The sequence below is a fragment of the Myodes glareolus genome, chromosome 12 (assembly GCF_982192425.1).
Source record: "Myodes glareolus chromosome 12, mMyoGla1.1, whole genome shotgun sequence".
Taxonomy (NCBI): Eukaryota; Metazoa; Chordata; class Mammalia; order Rodentia; family Cricetidae; genus Myodes; species Myodes glareolus.
In genome coordinates, this window is record NC_142037.1 from 4,732,910 (window position 1) to 4,756,970 (window position 24,061).

The 24,061-nt window shown below is 41.8% G+C and overlaps 1 protein-coding gene across 3 annotated transcripts in view; it reads right to left on the reverse strand.

Moving 5' to 3' along the window:
- Gng2 (G protein subunit gamma 2) overlaps positions 1-19,727 on the reverse strand; it is a 112,693-nt gene extending 92,966 nt beyond the window's left edge. Inside the window, exons 1-3 of one of the 3 annotated variants that reach the window (XM_048426481.3) lie at positions 19,448-19,727; positions 4,892-4,932; positions 3,917-3,962 (exon numbers count right to left, since the gene is read on the reverse strand). The gene's annotated coding sequence lies outside the window, so the exon portion shown is untranslated. The remainder of the gene's footprint in view (positions 1-3,916; positions 3,963-4,891; positions 4,933-19,447) is intronic. The other 2 variants (XM_048426479.3, XM_048426480.3) reach the window with 2 other exon arrangements.
- Between the last annotated feature and the right edge of the window lie 4,334 nt (positions 19,728-24,061).

Below are 24,061 nucleotides of genomic sequence, written 5' to 3' on the forward strand. Positions count from 1 at the left end.
GGAGGCCATTTTCATTATTTAGTTAACTAAAACCTTTTTTTCTAAAAATCCATCAGTATGACATCAAAGTCCACTGGAGCTATTTTCTTAGCCCTTTAAGATGACCCACTATCCTGTTATGCTTAGGATTCTCCAAGTTTTAGTTCTGGAAGTCCTGTGTCTTGAGGGGAAAAAAAGGAAAGATGGTGTCCCCTTACTATTGGGAAAATCAGGACATTTTGATGCTCCACTGACAGCCCTAGATTTAAACTTCAGGCTTATGGTGCTACAGTATCTACAGTTGGTAGAAGGGAGACTTGCTACAAAGACATATGAAGAACTTAAAACCTCACCAAAATCTTCAAGCTCTCATGTTTCTTTCAAGATGGCCCTTTTAAAAATAACCCAACAACCCATTTTTTTTTCACAAGAAATAGTCTCTTACTTTCGGGGATAACCTACCTAACGTGGAGGAAGCTGAGATATGCATGGAAGCTGTCAGTAACAGTCATGCTACATAGAGATGCTGAATACTAGATCACTCCCTCCCCAATCTTCATATTTCAGAGCCTAATGAATAATACAGATGTGGCAGGCAGACATAGTAGCCTACGATAAAACCCTCACACTTTTTGGCCCTATTTAAAGTCCTTGGAACCTACGACTTATAGACAAGCACTCAGAGCTGGAAAAACACCCAAAGTAGCAATCTCTTCAGAGGTCGCACCCATAGTTCCACAGTCCAGCCAAAAAGGGGGGAGGCACTGGGCTTCAACCTTGACTTCAACCTGTCTGCTTGCTTCATTGCCAAATATCCTAAGAAAGGCAAAAGTCTCCAGTGCCTGAACCCACAGCATAGGAACTATAGAGCTAAGCCAAGAACTTATTTCATTTGCTCAGGAGCACTGAAACCCCTCAATCTGGTATAATGAAGTGACATGGACCCAACCTGAAGCATCGCTGCTGGTCTGAACAATTCCTCTTTCCTCTGTCTGTGGTAGGCAGAATAACAGCCTCTAAATAAGTCTATGTCTCAGTCTCCCAGAGCCTGTGACTGTGTAACCTGAACTGAATAAAGGGAGTATGTAGACACAATTAAATTAAGGATCTTGTGAGATTATTCCTGTTTATCTAGATATAGCTGATCTGAAGGTAATGTGCCTACAATACAAAGTCTCACAGATACACAGTGTCTCAGGCTTTAAAAATGGCATTGGAAGCAATAAAGATGAGGGGCCTTGAGCCTCTTAATATGTGACTTTTAGCCAAAGTGAGATCCCTGCAGATCCTATCCCATGGCACTGGAATATGCATATGTATGTTTTTAAGATGTTAAACTTATAATATCTTGTTATAGCAGCAACAGAAAATAAATCATCTTTCATCACTGGAGTACCATTTGTCTGGTACCTTAGCAGGATTTTGTTTCAAACCATAATATTTGACAATTTCTTACTTAGTGTTTAATTTGCTTCTCTGTTTAGACTTTAAAAAACAAACTTAGTACTAAACCAAATCTACTCAAAATCCCCGAGAGGGTACAAAATAACACCACCTTTTATATGTCTACCTTGTTTAGTTTCTTTCTTTAGTTTAAGTCAGAGACGATTTAGATAAGAGACCACCAAGACAGATAATTTTGTCTGAAGAAAAAAAATGCTTTTAGGAGAGAGTAGCAAATGACAAATAACACCTTTAAAGTTGTGTGCAGCCTAGCCTTTAACGACGGAGCCGCCCTGTAGTCTTAGTCCAGAAATGATCTGAATACGAAGATGTGCAGTCTATGTGTACGGCTGGCTAAGTAAGATAGCTTTTACAGCTGTATGTACCCCATAGGCTCCCCATTAGTCAGTGAACTCCTAAAACTACTATTATACAACAATGTTTTGCATCAATCTTATAAACCTTTCCAGTACAATATGTGTTACTTTTCTGAGACAAAACAAAAGTATATTTCTCAAGGTTCTGCTGCCTCCAGCAGCATTTGATGGGAGATCTTTAATACATTTGTAACATGCAGAAATAAATCAGATTAATGTGTTTCTTTAAAAAATTTAAATCATGTTCCAAGTTTCTGGTCAAGATTGTGTAGGATAAGTTAAACATAATTGTACTCTATTAACCAATATAAGTGTATTTCTTATGCACACAGTTACATTGAAATAAAGTTCTATAATGCAAAATAAATAAATAAATAAAGTTGTGTGCAAAGGCACAGTAGTTCTCGGTGTGTTCCTAGAGCATTCCAGAGACCACAATGACTACAGAATGCCATTGCTACAAGTACCAAGAGCACAATTAAGAACTGTTCCCGTGAACAACCACATTGAACAACCTCCATTGGGCAACTCTGCTTGGATTTACTTGAAATTTTTCAGTTTACTTTTTAACATGAAACCCACACAACATACAAAGAATGCCAGAAGATGCATAAAACATTCTTAGTATTAGTAATATTTGAAGGTATATTGGGATAGCTCAGCCCTTAACCAAAAGGTATGAGATACTTAAACTTAAAGAACTTGATTATAGGGCAGCTGAAGTTCTGCATGTTTCTTATCTACACACACACACACACACACACACACACACACATCACACACACACATGCACACATGCATGCACACACACACACACACGTGCAATGCTCACCAAGCTATCTTCACATAAGCTCGCACACAGCAATCCTCAACTCTGACTGCACTGTAAAACCATCTGCAGAGCTTTCAGAAACTTCGGCTATCCAGGCTTTCCCCGTAAGGCTTCTGATTCAACTGATCTGGGTGGCTTCTGTGTAGCCTTGTGTTTCCATGTTTCTCTATGGGTGCTAACGGACAACCCCAACTTCGTCAGGACAAGGCTGCTCTGCCTGGCAGGAAGGGGTCTACAGGCACACCCATGTTGATGAAGCCACTCCTGGAAGCTGAATTCTAGTCTCTCTTCTTGCATCTGGAGCCTGGCAATCACTCCCCAGCTCAACTCCCCAAAGAGACGTTTTGAAGCATTCTATATGCTTTCTCCCCTTTATTTCTCACTCCCATCATCAATTCCACCAGTTCTCCCAAACCCAACCCCCTCTTAGACCCATGTCTTCCCACTGGCCTTCCTTCCATTTCCCCAGCTGTCTGTAGAATCATCTTTTCCAAGAAAAAAAGTCTCATTGCATATTCTTTTCTGCCTGCCCACCCAGATTACAGAATCCCTCCACACTTAGTTGACCTGCCTCTTCAGTCAGTTGCACTCTGACCACTTGAAATCTCTGAAGGTTTTCAGAAGACATCATGACCTTTGGCATCTGTGTATATTCTGACATGGGACTGTTTATGCCTGGATTGAGTCCTCTCTCCCTTCCAGACTGGGAGCATCTCACCATGACTCAAAGCTTTCCTCCACAGAACCACCAGGCCAGGCCCCACTTTGCTCACACTTCATCCATGGGGCCTCTAATGCCACATTACTCTCCCATGCAATTGATAATACTGTGGCCTATGTGGTTTTCATCTGTGTACACCTACATCTGGCTTTAATTCTTTTGTTCATTCATTCAACACTTTTATTAAATAAGTAACAAATGCCAAATGTGCTGGCTGCACGCTGGAGGCAAAACTGTTCAGTTGGAAACCACGCCTGCTCTCACAAGGAGGGAGATTGCTGAAGGAACTTCACAATAAAACAGAACGATTGATTAGAGAATTGGGAGGAGTTTTGCTTTGTGTGCAGTCTTTGCAATCCCATTGTGCTAGTCAGTTAAGAAATAACGCCCCCATCTGGTTTCTAGAATTGTGATATATGTCAAATGCTTACATTTGACTGTTAAAGTTGTAGATGAATGTCATCTTTTCATTCTGTCATCAAATGAATAGCTTCACTTGATGATCTCAAAAGTCCAAATTTGAGGACCTCATTGCTGTGTGTTTGAAAAAAAGAGAAAACTTACCCTTATCCAAAGGTCTAGGGCTTGGTAAATGTTAAGCATACGTTTGCTACATGAAGAAAAAATGAAGGACAGCTTCCAGAAATCAATTAAGCCAGGTACCAAGGCTTCCTGTTTTTATCAGAATTTTGCTAAAACCGTTAAACACATACAAAGTCCAACCACCAAATGCAAGTGGCCACACAGTTCAACCCAATGGAAAAAGGAGAGAAGCAGATGAAAGTATAAAGAACAATGCTGGCTGTGAATTTATAACTGCTCATACTGGATGATGAGAACATGGGAAATTTTTATAACAATTATCTTTGCTTTGATATACACTGATAATTTTTCATAATGAAGCTGAACTTTAAAATAGAACGAAAATTCTGAGTCTCTGTCAAATGGAAACACCACTTCTAGTTTGGGATAGGCAGACTACAGTCTTACCTGACTCAGGCTAACGGGGTCTTTCAAGTTTGTAAGCAGTTTCAAATGGCTTTAACTCATCTCCAGAGTTAATTAAGGGTCTTTCAGAGAAGCCCACCAGCACTCAGCTGACCTTTTGCTGTTCTGGTTACTGCTCAGGCAAAAGATTTTGCAGTGTCTATAACCAATCCATTAAGTCAAGGCTTACCTTCCCAAGCCAGTCACCCGGAGGCTCTGCCATACACAGGGTATGTTAATGTCTGAAAACCCTTAATCACTTTTGATACAACATGGATCCCATTATTTAGGCAACAACTTCAAATGTTCTCTAGCTTAGACATTTTTTTAGAAGATAAGAGAAAATCTGGGTAAAACTCCGATTTTAACTGTCACTAAAGGGAGCCATGCTTTCTTTAGACATCAAGACTACAGCAACACTGTCCAAGACTACCATGGTTGTTTTCTATAAAGATGTCCTGGTCTGTAAGATTTCTGACATTCTCATGGTCCCTCCTAAAATTCCAGTTAGGTTTATGATGAGTCTTGAAGAAAATATCTCAGAATTCTTACCTCGTCAACTTTCAAGGCCGGAGGTTCACTGGCAGATCTGACTGTGTACAGAAAACAAAGAAAGCAAACTTGAAGAAAATGAGGAATAGAAAGATTTATAACAGCTAAGTGAGCAAATCGCTGTTTCTGTGGCCAGGGCGAGGGCTCTGTGGCTAACGGTAAAGGCAGAGAGTCCTGCGTTTGCACGCCAGACACTACATCTTTGGAAACTGTCTCTTTTTAAGAAATGTATGTAGCATGTGAAATAAGAATTCTTTGTTTTGTGAAATTCACTATCCTACAACACACAAACACACACACATATCATCCCACCATCACCAACAACAACAAAAACCACCATGAAAACACAATAGTCAGGGAGGAATCCACTAAAGCAGATTTCTTGGTGGCAGAAGCTCTGTACTCTGGGATGGGTAATTCTAAACTCTATTCTTGAGTTAGGCTGATTGGTTCCTACCAAGACCAAAGCAGACTGCATCCTTTGGCCCTAGGTCTTAGGAGAGCTAGAGTTCTCAGTCAGTGTGTACTTGACCCTTTAAAAGAGCAAATTGGTGGTTTTAAAATTCTCCAGCATGTAGTCTTTCGTAGGTTGTTTTGAGGTCTACAGGCATCTGCACTCTTCACATAGCCCCTGTGAATTCCAACTGAGTCAACTTAACTATGCCTAGTGTCTATACTTCCCACCAGAAGACACAGCCACCCCGAAGCTTCGGGAACTACCTTTCCATTCCTACTTCATTTCTGACTCAGAACAAAAAGGAGTCTTATACCAAAAGGAATGTGACTGAGGGTGGGAGGCAAATTCCTATCAGATCCTAGGACTAAATAGGTGTTGGTGTCTCCAGAGATTTCACATTGCGTGAGACCGGCATGTACGTCTTGGCCCAATCGGCTGTATTCTCAGAGTGCTAGAAGTCACAGGTTTTAAACGAACCAAAGTTATTAAAAAAGAAAATCATTATCTTGTGATTAATGACAGCAAAGGAAAAGAAAACAAGCCAAGGGCAAAAAACAACCTATTTTCAGAGACTGAACCCTGGGGATAATAATGGCTAAGTGGGACTTAGCAAATAAGCCTGTGCAAGGGTGCTCTGAGGTGCAGGCTCATATATTACGCTGATGGTGTAAACTCTCGCACAAGTCTCTGGAAAGCAGCTTGGTCTATTTATCAAGGGGTTTAGACATAATCACAATCATAATTCTAGTGAGTCAGCTCCTTGATTCTAACAACAGCAGTAGACAAAAATTATTACCAAGGGGTTAGAAATAACCCAATTAACAATAGTACCACTTCCTAGGCAACGGGAACTCTGCATGTCGAGCCAACAATGAGTACAAGACTTTTTTTTGTTGGGGAGGGCAGTTACTGCACATTTTAGGCAAGTTTTCTACCAGAGCACTTCATCCCAGCCCAGAAATTTAAATGATGAGGAGAATGCACCTGGTAGATACGTGAAGAGAGACACAAATGCAAAGCATTGTCTCCAGTGCGGTGTCAGCTAGTCTCCTAACGTAACTTCACCCATCCATTTGAAATTTTGCTCTTTTGGGTTTTAGTTACCTGCAGTCTGAAAATGTTAATACATAGAAAATGGAAAATTCCAGGAATGAATATTCCATAAGTTTTAAACTATGCCACTCTGATTCCCTCAGTCCTGCCCAGGGCACTAATCATCCTTGTACCCAAAGTATCCACACCACATATGCTGCCTGCCTCTTCATCATTTACTACAGTCATTATTAGACATTTCATCGTGAGGTATTATAATCAAGCATTCTTTAAATAGTATCCTAATGCTTGTTACAATATCTTTATTATTTAATTACTTTGTCTTATCCTGCAGGCATATTATTATCTAACATCACCTCAAGGTGGTGAGTCTACAAAACAAAAATATTTTGAGAAAGACTACATGCCCATACATGTTAAGAGGGCTGGAGGTGTGTGCCATGTAAAAACAGAGTTTAGTGAGAAAACTGTAGAGGTAGTGTGTGTAGCTGTGGGTCCATGCTTTCTCCTCCTCCCTTCCTTCTGGGTCCTTGTCACAAGCCATCAAGAACAAGAGACCACAAGAACAAGGGAATCATGGAACAACCTGGTGGAAGAGCTAGTTCCCCCATATGATCTTGAGCACAGCTAAGCCAGCCCTTGGTCATTCATCTCTGGGTTGTTAAAAAGAATCCTTTCTGACTTCCTTCAGTCACTGTAAATCATGCGCAGTTAGTTCAACTAACAACAAACTTAATAAATGATCTTATTCTTACTTTCATTATTCATAATTTATAATGCTATTATTACCAAATTGTTAATGCTTTACATGAATTATTTTGATGATGAGTAAAATATTAAGGTTTAAGCAGAGAGAGAGCCACTATGGAGCTTCCAGGTCAGACATGCTGAATCTTTCCCGGTAGGCCACGACCTCGTGGTGATAAACAGAAAATAGAAATGGGTTAAATCAAGATATGAGAGTTAGCCAATAAGAGGCTAGAGATAATGGGCCAGGCAATGTTTTAACTAATACAATTTCTGTGTGGTTATTTCGGGTGTAAGCTAGCCGGGCAGCCAGAACAAAGGGCCCCCTCTCCCTACAACAGGGAAGTTCTGTGTGTGTCTTCATATATTTGGCTCATGGCTCTGCTTGTTATTCAGTAGAATCAAAACAAGTGACTTCTACAGAAGTCTACTGACTGGGCCCCAGAACCTCTTGGATGTCCATAAAGCAAGTGTGTGCTTTGATTTTGGTTTCCTTAGGAGCAATGACTGACTTAGCAGAACTCCTATAAGTTTGGTGGTCTCCTTGAAGACACATGGGCCTGCATTGTAAGATGGTTGCCCGATATAAAGGATTCAGATCCAGTCCATAAATAAAGAAAATATAGCAGGTCCAGGTATGAATCGGGTCAGAAACATAAAACAGCCTCTAACTGGGTAGAACATGGATGATCATTATAATCTGCAATAATGATATGCCAGAGGCATTCAGTGACTTTGAGTAGATCATTAGGGCCCTGTGCACAGACACTCAAAGCATTTTACCAGGTTGACCTTAGAGACTTCTATTAGCTGAAGAAACCATTTGTCCTTTTCTTCCCCAGAGAGTACCAATTGGTCCTTTTCTCCCCTGTGAATCGCAATCCCCAACACTAATATGGCTACTTTGTCTTCGATAGCAAGGGGAGGGGGAAGTCCAGGGTCTCTCCCCTTCCCTTCAGGATGACTGTGTTCAAGGGAAACCCCTAAATCCTCTCCCACAGTAGGCAGGCTAAAGCTGATAGTCAAAGCTCAGAGTTCAGTTTTTCTCCCATCTTCCCTCTGCAGAAACATAAGCAAGGCAGCTCTACAGGCCTAATTACCATGGTAACCACAGGCACTATGAGATTATGAGTGTGTTTGTGAAAATGACTCATAAGTTTTTCCCCCAGAAGCCCCAGACACACAGGTTTCTGACTAGTTTATAAAATCCATTTAACGTTTTCTTGCACTTTTGGCTCTTATTAGCATATCTGTTGCTACGAGGAGGGATCCATAAAATCAAACAGGCCCTTCTTGAAGATGAAAAAAAGGAAGGAAGAAAGAAAGAAAGAAAGAAAGAAAGAAAGAAAGGAAGGAAGGAAGGAAGGAAGGAAGGAAGGAAGGAAGAAAAAAGAATAGAAAGAAAAGAGTGAATCAGTTCCCTCTATTTACCCCAGATTTACAAAAAAAAAAAATTGACTTGAATTTATCTATGGAAGATAACTATTCTTTTCCTAATTTAAATAATTTAATTATTACATGAAGTACTTTTAGAGACTCCAGTGAAATAAGCAGGTGAAATAAAATATTTAATATGAAATACCAAACAAAATAACCTAAATTGGAGAGCACAAACAGTTCCAGAATAATTTAAAATCTTAATATCAAGGTATTTTGAAACAGATGTCCTAAGTTAAATAGTTTATTTTTAAAATTTGAAACATGAAAGAATCTAGACTTCTATTTATGTAATAAGCATCATTTAAGGGCATGTATGGACTATTCATCATTGTTTGTAGCTGGGAAATGGCCGCACAGCTTAGGGGACTTGCTCCAGACAGAGGCCATGGCCTGGCCTGGCTGTCCCCTTCTCTTTGAACTCTCACAAAGCACCTTTGTGGGTAGAAGTCTCCTGGCCTGCTGCATGCCACACGTCTGGCTTTGGCTTGACTACTGACTCCCTCAAAGGATGAGATCCTGGTGGTTTTAGTGTACGGGTTTCCTCCTCTGTGTGAAATGGAAATAAACCTTATTTTAAAAAGAAATTAAAATGAAAATTACTTATATAAACTTAATTATCTTCCTCCCTCAGTAACATTTTATACACATCAATGCCACAAAATGGGCATTTAAAATCAGCATCTTCCGAATTATGTACATGTTCATGTACTCGTGTCAATAACCACCCCCCACAGTTTAAAGGAGAAACTAAAGTGACTATCAGTGTGAATGGCAAGACTGCACTATAGAACAGCCATTGTTATATAGCAAAGCCTGGTTCTCCTCACTCCACAGTCATTACTGGCCAGGGCATGGGGCTTACTCTTATCTTTGCAAATCAAAGCCCTCGCTGTCCTCACACCACTGTAATGGCCAGGGAATAGGCTTGTATATTGTTCTTACAGCATCTTTCAACAAATGATGCTCCACACTGCTTACTTATCTTGGGCCAATGCTGGGCACTTGGCTACACCTCACAAAAGCAGGTTTGGGCTGTGTAAGTCTATTATGAATAGACTTCTGGAAGTGGTTATGGATAAGCTCATGGGTTCCTAGATAAATGGTTCAAATCTGAGACTAACACTCCACTAAATCAGGGCATTGACAGCTCTCTGCAGCAGGGAAAGGGGCTTTCTCAGTCAACTCCAAACTCCAGTGATGAACACTGACTGGATGGGAATGTATCCTTCTGCTAGAGATTTACCTACCAATTAGACCCTGGTCAAACTAAAAGACACTCTCCTTGAGGTTTAAAGCAACATAAATTATAGGACTATCTCCATTTCCAGAACAATCACTATAGTTCAGGCATATGACTATAAACACTTTACACCTGTCAGATAAGGGAACTGAGGTATAGAATGTCTAAGAAACATCCCCAAGTGCTGCTGACTCCACACCGATCTCCATTAACTACCTAACTGCTGAATATTAACCTTACACTCTTGTTTTTATACACAGCTGTATTTTGGATTTTTCAAGACAGAACAAAAGATATATTTTGGCCTAGAAATTCTCACTTTTTTTCACATTTTTTTATTGAAAAAAAAATCTTAAAGTTGTTCAGTATTAACTTTTTTGCTTAAAGGATAAAAATAACAATAAAACTGTTAGTGAAGTGATTTAATAATATACATGGATATCAGTGTTCCATAAAAGCATTCATGAAGTCTTAAAGAAAAAAAAAGATCAGATCACTCCACAGAAACCCTTAAAAATGACAGTGAGGTTTTTGTTTCTATATAATGTTTTTTTTTTATATGCTTGACACAGATAAGACAAATACCCTTCTTAAACAGGGCTCTGTTGACATTAGACATTAACTGTACTTTCCTGTTTAAAAATGCAAATATAAGAGTAGGAGGCACTCCATCATCCACGGCAGAAAGAGCACTCCCACTCCCGCCTGTCTGCTAGGATAAGAATACACAGAAACACATCTCAGCGACAGGCCGTCACAACACTGAAATCTCTCCTTGTCCCTGTTGCTGTGGCACACCTGAGCAGAAAGCAGGAACGAAGGCAAATGGAGCACTGCTGGAACCATGCATTGTCCACAGAACTAAAGAGTAGAAACCTATTGTCTAAGTAACTTGTAATCAGAAATGCCAGCGATCATTCAGGGCTCACTTACAGGCATTGTAATCAACAAAATATACCCCTTGGGAGAGAAAAAGTCTTCTCATTTAAGTTGGACAGATGAGTCGTTGTCCTCTGAGCTTATTCATTACTCAGTCCAGGCTGGCTTTTATTTAGACCAAATTGATTTACATGTTCAGTCACAGAGAACCAACACACACACACACACACACACACACACACACACACACACACATATGCAGAAATGCAGGGCTAATGTCTAAAGTAAGTACTTTTTCTATTGCCTTTATGGGACTTGCCATATTTCTTTCAGAACTATCAGGACTATTCTCTTCAGATCACCTGTTTTACCTCAGCTTTCTATTCCCGCCCTCTCCCCTGCCCACCCACCCCCACCTGCTTGGAGTTCTTTCTCCATTCTATCTAGATCACCATCACCAGCAAAATCAAGTTTTGGCATGTGCATAAGTGGTGAGTGCTCGAGTGTGTGTGTGTGTGTGTGTGTGTGTGTGTAGATATATGTGTGTGTGTTTGTGTGTGTGTGTGTGTAGATATATGTGTGTGTGTGTTTGTGTGTGTGTGTTTGTGTGTGTGTGTGTGTGTGTGTGTAGATATATGTGTGTGTGTGTGTGTTTGTGTGTGTGTGTGTTGCTCTCAAAATGAAATGCAGAAAAACAACTCAGGTCAGGCTGTAAGGTTTGGGCCCAGGAGCTATTTCATCTTCAGTGCCCTTACTTGCAAAATGGAACTAGTAATAGCAAGATATATTGACAGCCTATCTAGGAGCCACTAACCCCTTTGTTTTTGTTAATAATAGTGGACCTTTCTCCTGGTTCTGGTGACCATGTTTTTCACAGAGGTTGGGATGCTCCAAGGCCTCTGGAAGGAAATTCCCAAATTGGACAATCACAGTGGTTCCTTCTGCTTGGTCATGTGTGAGTCAGGAGGGGAATCCAGCTGGAGACATCCTTTTTCCTTTCCTTTTCTTTCTTTTGCAGTGCTATGGAGCACACTGAGGTCTTGGGCATACAGGCAAGTGCTCTGTGGTTGAGATGCATCCCCAGCCTTTTTTTGTAGAGATGGGATTTGACCCTATAGCTTCTAATGGCTTTGACTTCACTATGTAGCCCAGGTTAGCCTCGTACTTAAGAAATTCCTGCCCATATCTCCCTAGTGTACAGGTGACTCCACAGGCTTCTTTTCAGCTTTAAAAGGAGGTGCATGAGTGACAGGTATACCTATAATCAGACCTATAATCCCTGCAGTAGGTAGCCTGGGACAGAGGACTGTCACAAGTTTGTGGCATGATGAACTCTATGACTCTGGTATACTGAGTGAGAAACTGACAGAAATGAATGCATGAGCTTCATGAGAAGAACTTAGCCCCTCAGCCGTGCTTGGAGGCACTGAGCTGCCCTTAATCTGGACTTTAGCAGGCATCTCCACACAGTTAGGAGAGCTGGCTCAAGAGCACATCAGCATGCTGAGGCTACCAGAGCAGGAAGAATAAAAGAGTTCAGCTCATTGAGGACACTGCCCAGCTGCTAAATAACAGACTCTGAATCTTGAGATAAATTTCCCATTGTTTCCACTTAGGCAGCAGCTTTTTCCGTCACCAGCATCTCAAAATATTCTGGCAGAAAAAAATGTTCATTTCACGTGGTTAATTTAAAGATGAGCTGGAAACAGTACATTTAAAGTTTAGGGCACAGACTGAATGCTCCTCAAATGCTGGTTCTCAACTGGTTTGTGAGGGTGGAGCTATTCCTCCCCCTAAAGGAGGGAGTGCTTTACTTCGTGTGACTTGAATGATTCCTCTGTAAGGGTTTTTGCTGCTTCCCCCAAACACAATTAAAGACAGAAACCATTGCTTTCTCTTCTTTATTCAACTAAGAGATGAGTATCATGCATCTTAGGTTATTTTAAACAAAAAGGATAGTGTTTACTTCAGACAACAAGCCCTGTTGAGTTGATTGCAGTGTAGGAAAAATCTATAATTAAATGGAGACGTCTTCCTGGCTGTGCAAATCAATTTAATCTAAATAAAATCTAACCCAGGCCAAATATTCAACAGCATAGTCAAGCATTCTGCCTTGGAACCTGTCTAGGTTGACTGAAAAGTGACTTCCAGTAGAAGAAAGTCTGTAAATCACCCTGCTTCTGTGGGAAGAAGGGCGTATCGCCTCTGGGGTGTCACCTCATCCTTACTGCAGAAAAGTATTTGTATTTTCTGCTTGGAAGCTGGTACGGCCTTCAGCTTCACATGCCTGACTCCTTAGCAACCGAGGTCTTAGCCCCAATGTCACCTCTTCAGAAGCCTTCTAAGATTATCAGAAAACAACAACAACAAAAAGACCTAAGTCCTCATCATTGCATATACAACCTATATGACGCCACGACCCCTTTCAGCTAACATAACACACAATGGTAGAAGATACTTTCTTATCCTGTAAATTGTCTCTGCCCATGGTTTCCAATCCTGGGTAACCCTGAGTTCATAGTCTGGGGTGAAGGTGGGGCATAGCTTTTTTGTCTCCTAAAAGACCCCCTTGTGATTTCTAATGTGCAGGCAGATCTAAGAGCCTCCGGTTTATGTGTTTAATTGAGTATCTCGTAAAACTAGAATTTAAGTTCTAAGAAAAGAAAGAACTGGCCTGTTTTGTTCCCTGGCATCTCAAAGGGCAGGTGGCACAGGGCAGACATTCATTTGAGACTTGTGGACAGACTAACTGAATCGTAATTACTCCTGCATCTGCCTGTTTTCCCCAGTGGTCTGTGAGAGCCCGGAGAGCAAGTTCTATGTCTAGTTCACTCTGCGTCAAAAACATGAGTCGCTGAAGAAAGTTCAGTAAATAACTGGATGATAAGCAAATTGCATTGCTGTGAGGGAGACAGAGACAAAATTCAATGTAGCTGTATCCTCAACGTGTTTGCTGTGTGGTTAAAGGGGGAGTGCGTGTACAAGATTAATACACACACCAAAAGGAGCTAAATACTCTGGTGTAAGAACAAATATCAGGGGAGAAAAAAAAGACTGTTGTTTATTTAGGAAGGAGGAGAAGAAACCAAAGAAGGCTTCATGAAATACATAACCACCGAACTGAGCCTAGTTAGAATCTAGCTCCTTGTAGAAGCAAGGGCTGTGAGGTGAAATACAGAAGGGGAAGTAGGAAAGCTAATCGACTTTAAGGGGAAGGACAAACCACTCCTGGAGCAACCACAAGGCCTGAACCAAGAGGCTGTTATCACCATAGAAACGAATAGAGAGTATCAAGGTTTGCTTCCAATCCCAATTGCAAGAACTATTCAGCTTACTGCTGCTCGCTCAGGTTGGTTGCTGAAGAAAATAGGAAAAGTGAGATTTTCGAAGTAAGAATTGAAAGAGGAGAGTTTTATCCATTAGTAGCCACGGCACTCGGGAAGGAGCAGATTTGAGGTGTAAAAAGGTGATTTGAGTGTTGTCTCAGACATGAGAGTTAAGTTGGATGCTCTAGTGAGTTTACTACGTAAGCTAAGAAATCAGTGAGAGCTCAGAGGGAACTGAGTTGGGGTGACCCCCACACAGCAGTGATTATAACCAGAGGAAAGGATGTGAGTTGGCGAGAGGGAAAGAGGATGGGCAGAAAAGCCTAGCATTCTATGCAAGAGTGAGTGGAGCTGGAAGCCTTCAAGTGGTATGGAGGAAACAAGAGAGTCAAGTGGTTAAAAAAGTCAAGCTAGGCATGATGGCACACACCTGTAATCCCAGTACTCAGAACACTGAGACAGGAGAATCCTGAGTTTAAAGACAGCCTGGGCTACATTGTGAGACCCTATCACAAAGGAATAAAGTCAAGGTCAGAAGATTGTATTTATTAAGTTCTGCGTGTAAGAAAACAAACTAAATGAAGATAATAGGGAAGCAACCAATTAAGAAATGAAATCTGGAACTGATGAGGTGGCTCAGCAGTAAAGGTGTTTCTCACCAAGCCTAACAACTTGAATTCAGTTCTTGGCATGCACATGGTAGAAAGAGAACTGACTCCCGCAGATCATCCTCAGACCTCCACACGTGCATACACACGAGTAAATATAGTAAAAATAATTATTAAAAGAGAGGAAACCCAATATGGAGGAAGGAAAATTATTGTGAGAACATCATCAGTTAGGCAGTAAGAGGAAACATTCTAGAGTGAGGGATATACCCTCACTTTGAAGAAAAGGCTAAGAAAAGAACACAGAATTAATGGGATCTGGTCCAGACACGTATACGCCTATTTCCATTCATATGTTAGAGTCTAACCCTTAGTGTCACTGCATTGAAGTCAGAGGAGGAGGGACCAGTGCAGAGATGATCTGGTCATGTATGGGATTGATGGGCCTTCCTGAACATAGAGGAAACAAGAAAACAGCACCTCAGAAGAACAGGTCCTCACCTGATCCACTGGCACCATGATCTCCAATCTCCAGGATCAAAAACTGTGAGAAATGAATTTCTGGAGTTTTTAAAAGGACTGGTCTGTGGTAATTTGTTATTGCAGTCTAAATGACCTAAGATAAATGAAGACAAAAAGAAAATTTGAAATAATAAGAATTGAGGAAGCCACCAAGTGGTGGTGGCACACACCTTTAATCTCAGCACTTGAGAGGCAGAGACAGGTAGATCTCTGTGAATTCGAGGCCAGCCTGGTCTACAGAGTGAGTTTCAGGACAAGGACAGGCTCCAAAGCTACAGAGAAACCTTGTCTTGAAAAAGAAAAAAAAAATTGAGGAAGCCTCTAACATATGAACATATGTTAGAAAAAGGGAGGATTATGCCAATTATAAGGAACAAAGTGAGTGAATAATGGCTGGGGCTGTACAGATTTCACTATGAATGCATGGGACAGCGTGAAAGTGAAATACAAAAAAAAAAGAGAAAAAAGAAGGAAAGAAAGAAGGAAGAAAAAGGAGGGAGAGGGCTTTCAGAAAACACCCTGTGCTTGCTGGCAGGGTGGCAAAGCACAAGGTGAAGCAGTCAACCTAGTTTTCAGGCCGTCTCTCCCGCCTCAGAGCCTAGGCACAGGGGAGCTGACCATGAGAGTGAATGTCTGGCCCAACTAGGCCAACGAGAGTGGAGGAAGCAGTCAAGACGCTGACTGGCTTCTCAGTCCTCCCACTAAGCGCTAGCCCTTCTGCTCTTACTTGCCCAGAGATGGACGGTTCCTCCTGCCTTACTCAGACCTCTGCAGTAAAACTGCCTCAAAGAAACAAGCAATCAAGCCAAGATAACTGACCACCCTCTGCTGCTGACTGTGTTGTTCCTGCAGAGTGTGTGTATGTTCAGATGGAGTTACTTGAGGTTCTATGGCCATAGCCAGGAAAATGCAAACCCAATCACAAAGAGATTCCACTTTCCACCCTAGGGTGGCAATTAAAAACAAATAAACAAAAAGAATTAGCCTCCGGTGTTGGTTAAGATGTAGGTGACCTGGAACCACTGTGCCCTTCTGGTTGGAAAGATGTCAAATTGTTCAGCTACTATAGGAACAATATGATGGTATCTCAAAAACTAACACAGAAGCCAGGGACTCTACAAACGTATATTCACAACTGTGTTGTTTGTAATAGCCAAAAACTGATCCAAGCATTCATCAAAGAATTAATAAACAAACAGCATGTGATAGATATAAGAGATGGAAAGTTATTCAACTTAAAAAGGTAGGAAATTCTGGCATGTGCTTTGGAGACAATATAGAAGATGAATTAAGCTCATTATGAAACATTGTATGATTCCTTCTCTATCACGTTCTCAATCAAATTCGTAGAGACAAAGTGCGATGGTGTTTGACAGAGCCTGGGCTACAGGGAAAAAGGAGAGTTACTAAGTAATATTACTGATTTTCTGTTTTACAAAATTTTAAAAAGACAGGCTATGGTGGTGCACACCTTTAATCCCAGCACTTGGGAGGCAGAGGCAGGTGGATCTCTGTGAGTTTGAGGCCAGCCTGGTCTACAGAGTGAGTTCCAGGACAGCCAGAGCTACACAGAGAAACCTTGTCTTGAAAAATAAATAAAATAAGAATAAAAAAAGAATTCAGGAGTGGATGGTAAGAAAATAGCACAACAATGTGACTGTACTTAACACTATGGAACTGCATGCTTAAAAGTGAATAAAATGGGACATTTTGTGTTAAGAATATTCTTTACAATAAAGAAATCTTTGTTCCCCCAGGCAGTGGCAGAAACCAAGCTAACATTTCCTCATGCCACTAAAGAACACAATGACACTTCAACTTCTTTTTATAACCACACACAAAAGCAAAGTCTGCATCACATAAAGCCCTGACTATGTGCTGTTATCTCTTTTTCACAAGGAATTAACTAAATTCACAAATGATTGTACTGAGTCAGGTCATAAGAAGCAGTGGCAGGACCCAGGCAGACCATTCTGCCTCCAAAACCTGCGTTCTTGGCGCTGTACGCCAGTCCTTTCTTTGCCCCACACTGATCTCTTGTGAACAGGTTTTCTGCTTTTAGATTTAAAAGTCGGCCCTGCCTTCTGAAGCAGACTAAAAAAGTTATTCGATTAAGCTCATCACTATATACCCATCACACGAGGCCCAGGGCCGGCCATAAACAACAAGACATGTTTCCATTCAATCATCGACCATATGTCAGAAAGAGGGGAGAAAAAAAAGCACATAATTAAAATTTCAGAGTTTGTCCATTGCTTCTAGAGCCACCAAACATCCTGAGCAAAAGAATGCCTGCTGGTATCCTATGCAGCCAGAGGACTGGGAATAGTCTCATTGTATATTGGAGAAGCAAGCCCATCTGTTTCTTGCTTAAGAAAGACCCCTGTCTTCATCCTAACCCATCTGCGGCTCTTCATTCACGTTTTGCCTCAAGCTGGGATTTCACAATTAAAGGAGTGTTTGGTGCTGTGCAGAAACAGGCGCCTCTTAGTTGTTCTCAGAAAGGTATCAGGGGGCCCCTCGACTGTACTCTGCCTACTAGCCAAGGTTTCATCTTCTCAGTCTCCTGCGAGACATGGGGTGGGGGTAGGGCGGGAGGGAGAGTGAAGTGTAACACATTTTCTAGACATCCCAAACAAAGCCGGGTGTTGGCATCATCTGGGGAACATAGGCTGTCGATGATCAGGAGAGAGGGAATGTCCTCCAAATAGCCCAGAGGCCCAGCTTCCTATTTCATTTAGAGACACCGGGCTAAGTCTAGCCTCGGCCCCATCCAGAAGATCCGCGCTACATATTTTACTTTAGGATGCAGTGGGGACTGTGGAACCTGACACGACTTGCTTTGATTAAATTCAAGGAATCCTTCCCAAGAGCCCCATGGTTACAGCAACTCCTACACATACTCAGGAAAATATAAATTTATTTCTTCAGTGTCCATGAAAGCTTCCTGTCTCGGAAAATGCACTGCTACTCCACAAAGTCTGAGAAACTAAATTAATTTCATAAAGATAACAAAACAAAGCAGAATCCCCACCATATGGCTCCTTCAACTGACAATAGTGTTACCCCAAAAGTACATACTTTCTCCGTGGGCATATTGGGTTATTTAAAAGTGTATTTTAATAATTCATGAGTGCCATTTTATTGTTTTCACTCTACCACCCGAGCTTCCTTCTTTGTTTTGAAAAATTATCTCTTTTCATTATATAAAATTATTTTAAATCAATGCTCTCTTTTGCTTAGCCACACACTTTCTGTTGGAGATATTTTTAAATTATGTCACAGTTTATTAAACTGTTTATCCTATATATTCTGCCAAAGTAAACTAGCAATCTCAGTTCAAGCCCATTAGACCTCTTTATTGCACTTTTACGTGTATCATTCACAAACACGAACGAGTTTTCAGTCCCAGACTCGTTATCAGCATTGGGGAAAATGCAGAATAAAAATTGTGTCTTGATTATATTACTTCAGTGTACAGCATACACCGACAAGGAGATAAACCAGCTCACTTTGATATTATCTCTGTCTGGAATTAACAATCGCTTTGATCTAGAGATGAATAAATTCATACAGGCATAGAATCCTATATTCACACACCGGTATCCGATTTGGAGCAAGTTACCATCTCTAGTTGGTCCATGGTCCTTTGAAAGAGGATGCAACTTTAGGGCAAGACCTAGCTGGCTCTGTCTGAGGTTACCCTGCAAGCAGCTGCACAGAGCAAACAGAGGAAGACACTGGTTCCTTAGTGGTAAATAATGCCTGCCCCTCACTCGCGAAATCTGAGCTTTTGTTGGGGAAAAAAAAAAATCTATATACAAAAGGATCCAAACTCCCGAAAGCCAAAGCACAGCCATAATGTTGCAAAGAAATATATGAATGTGCTTAACGTCTTTCACTACTTACATCCCAAAGCAAGGGACTGCCACGCTCGGATGCCCAGACTGCAGCTTCACAGCCCAGCTGACTGCAACTCAACCCTGCCTGGCTGCCGGGCTAGCTAAGCAAACCACTTCTTACATTCAGCGTGTTTTCTCAAACACTGAGGGTGGCTCCCCACACCCCAAACAAAAGGTGTTATAAATCTGACCATCCTTCTTGGGAAAATAAATAAATGAATAAAACTAAAAGCCCCACCTGAGCCACTTTCCCAAAGCCTGAAACAATGTCCCTCGAATCCCGAAGAAATTCGCCCTAAAACCCACAGGCACAGTCATTTTATCTCTATTCCTAAGGAGCTACGTGGAAAAACAAAAACAAAACCAAAAACGTGTCCTTTACCTTGCTTGGCTCCCGAGGCTTGGTTAGAAAGCAGCTTCTTCTGGCGGAGCTGATGGGTGGTGAGTTTGGCACGCCCAGCCCAGCCCAGCCCAGCCCAGCCCCCGCACAGCCCAGCCTCGCCGTAGTAGGAGTTGCCCACCGAGCGGCGTCGAGTGTCTGTCTGTGTTGCAGCCACCGCAGCCCTGGCGTGAGTCCCCACCCAGCTTTGTCTTCAATCATAATTTCTACAGGAAGCAGTGCATCTCCCACTTCCTCCTCTCTTAGTATCGGGTAGCAAGCCAGCTTTCTTGTTTGTCTCTCACTCCACTTCAGGGCTTCTTCTAAGTGACTTTGCCTACGACTGAGGGTAATTTGGCTCTAATCCCCTGAACTCCTTTGTTCCGGCGCCCCTCCACCCCCACCTCCCTACTTGCTGTCTTCTTTCCCTGACTCATCCCCCAAGCTTCATCTCCCAGCAGCATCCACAAACTGCCTCAGTGGGTCTCGTTCTCAACACCTAAGCTGCTTTCTCATTCTGAATCGCAGCTGCTGTTTTTATTGAGTCAGTGGCCCCCATCAGCTCTGGTCCTGAGATCCGGCTCCAACCTCCACAGCTCCTTCTGATTTATGGCCTATCCGCATTCCGGGGTAGCTTGCAGCTTCTTGCTGCCGAGTTTTTCCTTTGTGGCCAACCTTCCCGAAGCTTCATTCCCTCAAGGTCTCCCTGCCACTGAGATTTTATTTAACCCATATTCTTAGACAATAATGGCCCCACAGGACTTCTGGGACATGGAAACTAAGCCAAGTCCTGCAATGCTGAGGTAGACCTATCAGTGAAAACAGGAAAGAAAAAAAAAGAAATAAGGAAAGAAAAGAAAAAGAAAAAGAAAAAAAGAAAAAAAATGAAGGGAGTGGGTGATCCCCAGTGGCCTGGATTCCCAGCCTAGAAACAGATCCGCTCTTCCACCACCCATGCACTTATTGGTAGGGCTGAGAGGGTCTTCATGGCTTCTCATCCCCTTCATTTTTGGTGTCATGGATAAAGGTAGAACTTATAGGCTGTCTGTCCATCAGAGTTAGAATCTGAGCTATCATCCCTGCCTGTGAACGTAGACAAATTACTTTTATATGTGCCTCAGTTTCTCCACTTGCAAAAAACGAGTTGATCATACCATATTTCATAGTGAAAATTCTAAGAACTAAATAAGACCAGACAGACATATGGTGCATCTCATAGTTCTAGGAACAGGAAATATTCAGTACATACGAGTGCATATTATTTATAGGAGCTTGAAACTCAGATGTGACAAGTGACTTGAACAGCCAAACCAGGACCAGTGTTTGTTCCTCTGGCTCCCCAACAGTTAGATTCACAGCTGACCCTGATGCCCATGGTAACAATATAGCCAAGGCTTGAGTTTTTCTCTCTCTTGATTAAGGAAACTAGTTTAAACACAGACAGGGAGGTAGGGCGGGAGAGATGGGGTGGAAAAGTAAGTCCTTGTTTTAAAAAGGAGGTGGTGCTTTACTAACTGGGTGTGGTAGACAAGAGAATCACTTTGAGCTCAAGGCTCTAGTGGGGTACATGGTGAGACCCTGTCTCAAATGTAAATAATTAAATAAATGAGTCCTCCCTCAGAAGCAGGGCCTAGAAAGCTACCCTTTTCAAGCTTTGGAAGTAATCTTCAACTGTATTTTTAAGGTCCTATCCTACCTTCATCCCCCAGCAAGGAAACTGACAGGAACATTAGAAATCTAGGATTGATGCAGGCTCATCAAGTGAGACTTCCTAGCACACCTTGGGGACCACAACATGTCACCAGGGCAGGTATAGAATTTAATCTCTGTGAAGTGTTTTAAGACAGTCCCAGGTTTTGATTTCAAGTTCCATAAAGTTTCTTGGAAATCTTTTTATTGTAAGGGATCCTGATGCAAGTCAAGCTAACATCTGAAAATTACAAAGGAAGTTGTTGAGGTTTATTTGTTTGTTTCCATATTAAAACCAAGAAATCACCTCTGAAGTAACAACAAATAGGAGTGCTGTAACTTCTGTCTGTCTGTCTATCTATCTATCTATCTATCTATCTATCTATCTATCTATCATCTATCTATCTATCCATGAGAAAGGGGTTGGTACTGTTGTTTAAGCTTTTATAAGAAAATCTCTTTTGATTAATAAATCACTAGGAATTCATCCTTCCATCTCTGTTCATGAAGCTCACAGTAAGTTGAGCTGCCCAGCTCAAGGAGCGAGCAATCAAACTCCTCAAACTAAAGCACTAGCTATTAAGATTTCCTGCCTGTCATTGGCCACATGGCTTTCAGCTAGTTGTAGCACCTTCTTTTTTCATGAGACGGAAGTCCATGGTGTGTGTAGCTCAGCCAGGGAAGAGATTGATCCATTTTAGAACCCAAACACAAGCATAGGAAACCCTGACACCGGGTCTACAAAGTATTCATTTCAGAGGAACGTGGTAGCATTTTTACCTCATGTGGAATGTTTATGCCATCAATTGCTAGATGCAAGCTACCTTACATACATTTGATGATATGTTTAGGGCTGATGGGGACACAAAAGACATCATTTTAACCTGATGTCTGTCCTGCATTTTTGAGCATTCTGTCTAGAAGATTCTTTGGAATTCTAGACATAACTTTTACTAGAAACTTATTCCTCTTTCTATATTTGTATTTCTTTTTAGTGAGGCACATCAACCAACTGTACACACAGTACTAGGATGACCTCAGACCCCCTTTTCTTTGCTATTTCAAAGTAAATCAGTCTTTGATTGTTACCTCCAAGGTATCTCCTTACTCAAGATATTCCTTTCTTTTCCCCTACCGCCACCTTCTGTCCTCCCTCCTTTAGGTTTCCTGTGCAACTGCAATGTTCCCTTCTACCTCCAGCCATTCTTCTAAGTCATCCTCACCAGAATTACAGTTTCAAAATGAAGAGTTGACCTTGCCCTGTTTTCATCCCTCCCTTTCTGCCCTTCCCATGGCTTATGAGATACAGGCCTAAACCCCTCTGCACAGTACACAGTGGTGCTCCCCACAGGACGTCACCTGTCCACACTCCAGCCTTATTGCTTCTTTTAATCCCATGTCTACCTTCCCAGTGGGTGAATGGTAGAGCCTGCTTCCCACTCTCCACCTCTGTACCTTGACACCTACCATTCCGATCTCTACACACACTCTCATCCTTCCCCCCATGATAGTATTCTGGAAAGCCCTGTTTATCATTTAAGACAACCTTTCGTAGAAGTCTTCTTTGATGGCAATTTTTGTTGTCAGCTTGACTGGGTTTAAAATCACCTGGGAAAAATCTCTGGATTTGTCTGTGAAGGCATTTCCAGGGGTGCCTAACTGAGGGCGGAAGGTAAACCCAGAATGTGGGGCGCACTATTCCCTGGGATGGGAGCCCAGACTGAATTAAAAAGGAAAAGGAGGAAGGCAAGCTGAAATCCAACTCTCATGTCTTCCTGCTTCCTATAACCAGACGCTGCATACTTCCTCCACCATGCTGTCCCAACCATGACAGATGTAAGCCACCCTAAATGTGAACCACCAAAGACCCTTCCTTCTTTAAGTTGCTTTTGTCGAGTATTTTATCACAGCAGTGAGAAAAGAAAAAAAAATTCCCAGCCATGTAAGCAGAGCTAGTTCTCTCCTCCGACACGGCGTCCTGCCATGGGGCTTCAACCTTGGTTGTTTTAATGCTGATCTGCTGGTTTGGGCCCCTTGTGTTTTCTTAACTAATGTAGCAGGTAGTTCAACAGTTGTGGCAGAAATTCCCAAGCATTTGTATTTCTTTGGGTACCTTGGAAGGGGATCAGGAAGAAAGTTTGAAATGAGAACTTGGTGCAGACCCCACCCACTGAAAAACTTCAGGAAACCATGTTAGTGTACACCAAATTTGAACATTTGTTGTGGCCACATACCTGACAGAAGCAATTTAAGATGTGAGAAATTTATTTTGCCTTATGGTTAGATATAGTCCATCTTCATGGGGGAAACATGGTGCCTGAAGTGGCTGGTTGCATAGAGGCAGGAGCTTGCCAAGCAGCTTGTTTGCATTTTGGTGGGTTGCCATAATCCCATCAGCAGGGAACAAAACCTTCAACACATCAGACTTTGAGGAGACTCTTGAGATAACAGTCATAATGAGTTTATTCTGACTAGTCAATGTCTCCACAATGCTCAGTGCAATGTAGACATTAAAGTTTTGCTAAGTTGATGAAGAACCCCAGAAATAAGAGAGACAAGTTATAATACTAAGAAAATGATGAAGTCTAGTGCTGATAAGACTCATAGCTCCTAGGCTATGATGGCTCAGTGGGTAAACTATTTTCCACATAAGAACAACCACATTGAGTTCAGTCTTTGGAACCTACATAAAGGTAGAGGAAGAGAACCAACTCCCAAAAGTTGTCCTCTGATGCCCACCCAAGCACTAGGACTGGTATACACTCACGTGTACCCTGCCCCCACAAACACACACCACTATTGCTACTTTTAATAGTAACAAAAAGTGTCAAGAGGTGAAGGGTTGCTGGTGAGGACTTCTGTGTCTCTGGTGTGCAGCAATGAATCTGTGGCCATGGCATCAAGTCATGCCTTTTGATACTAGATTCT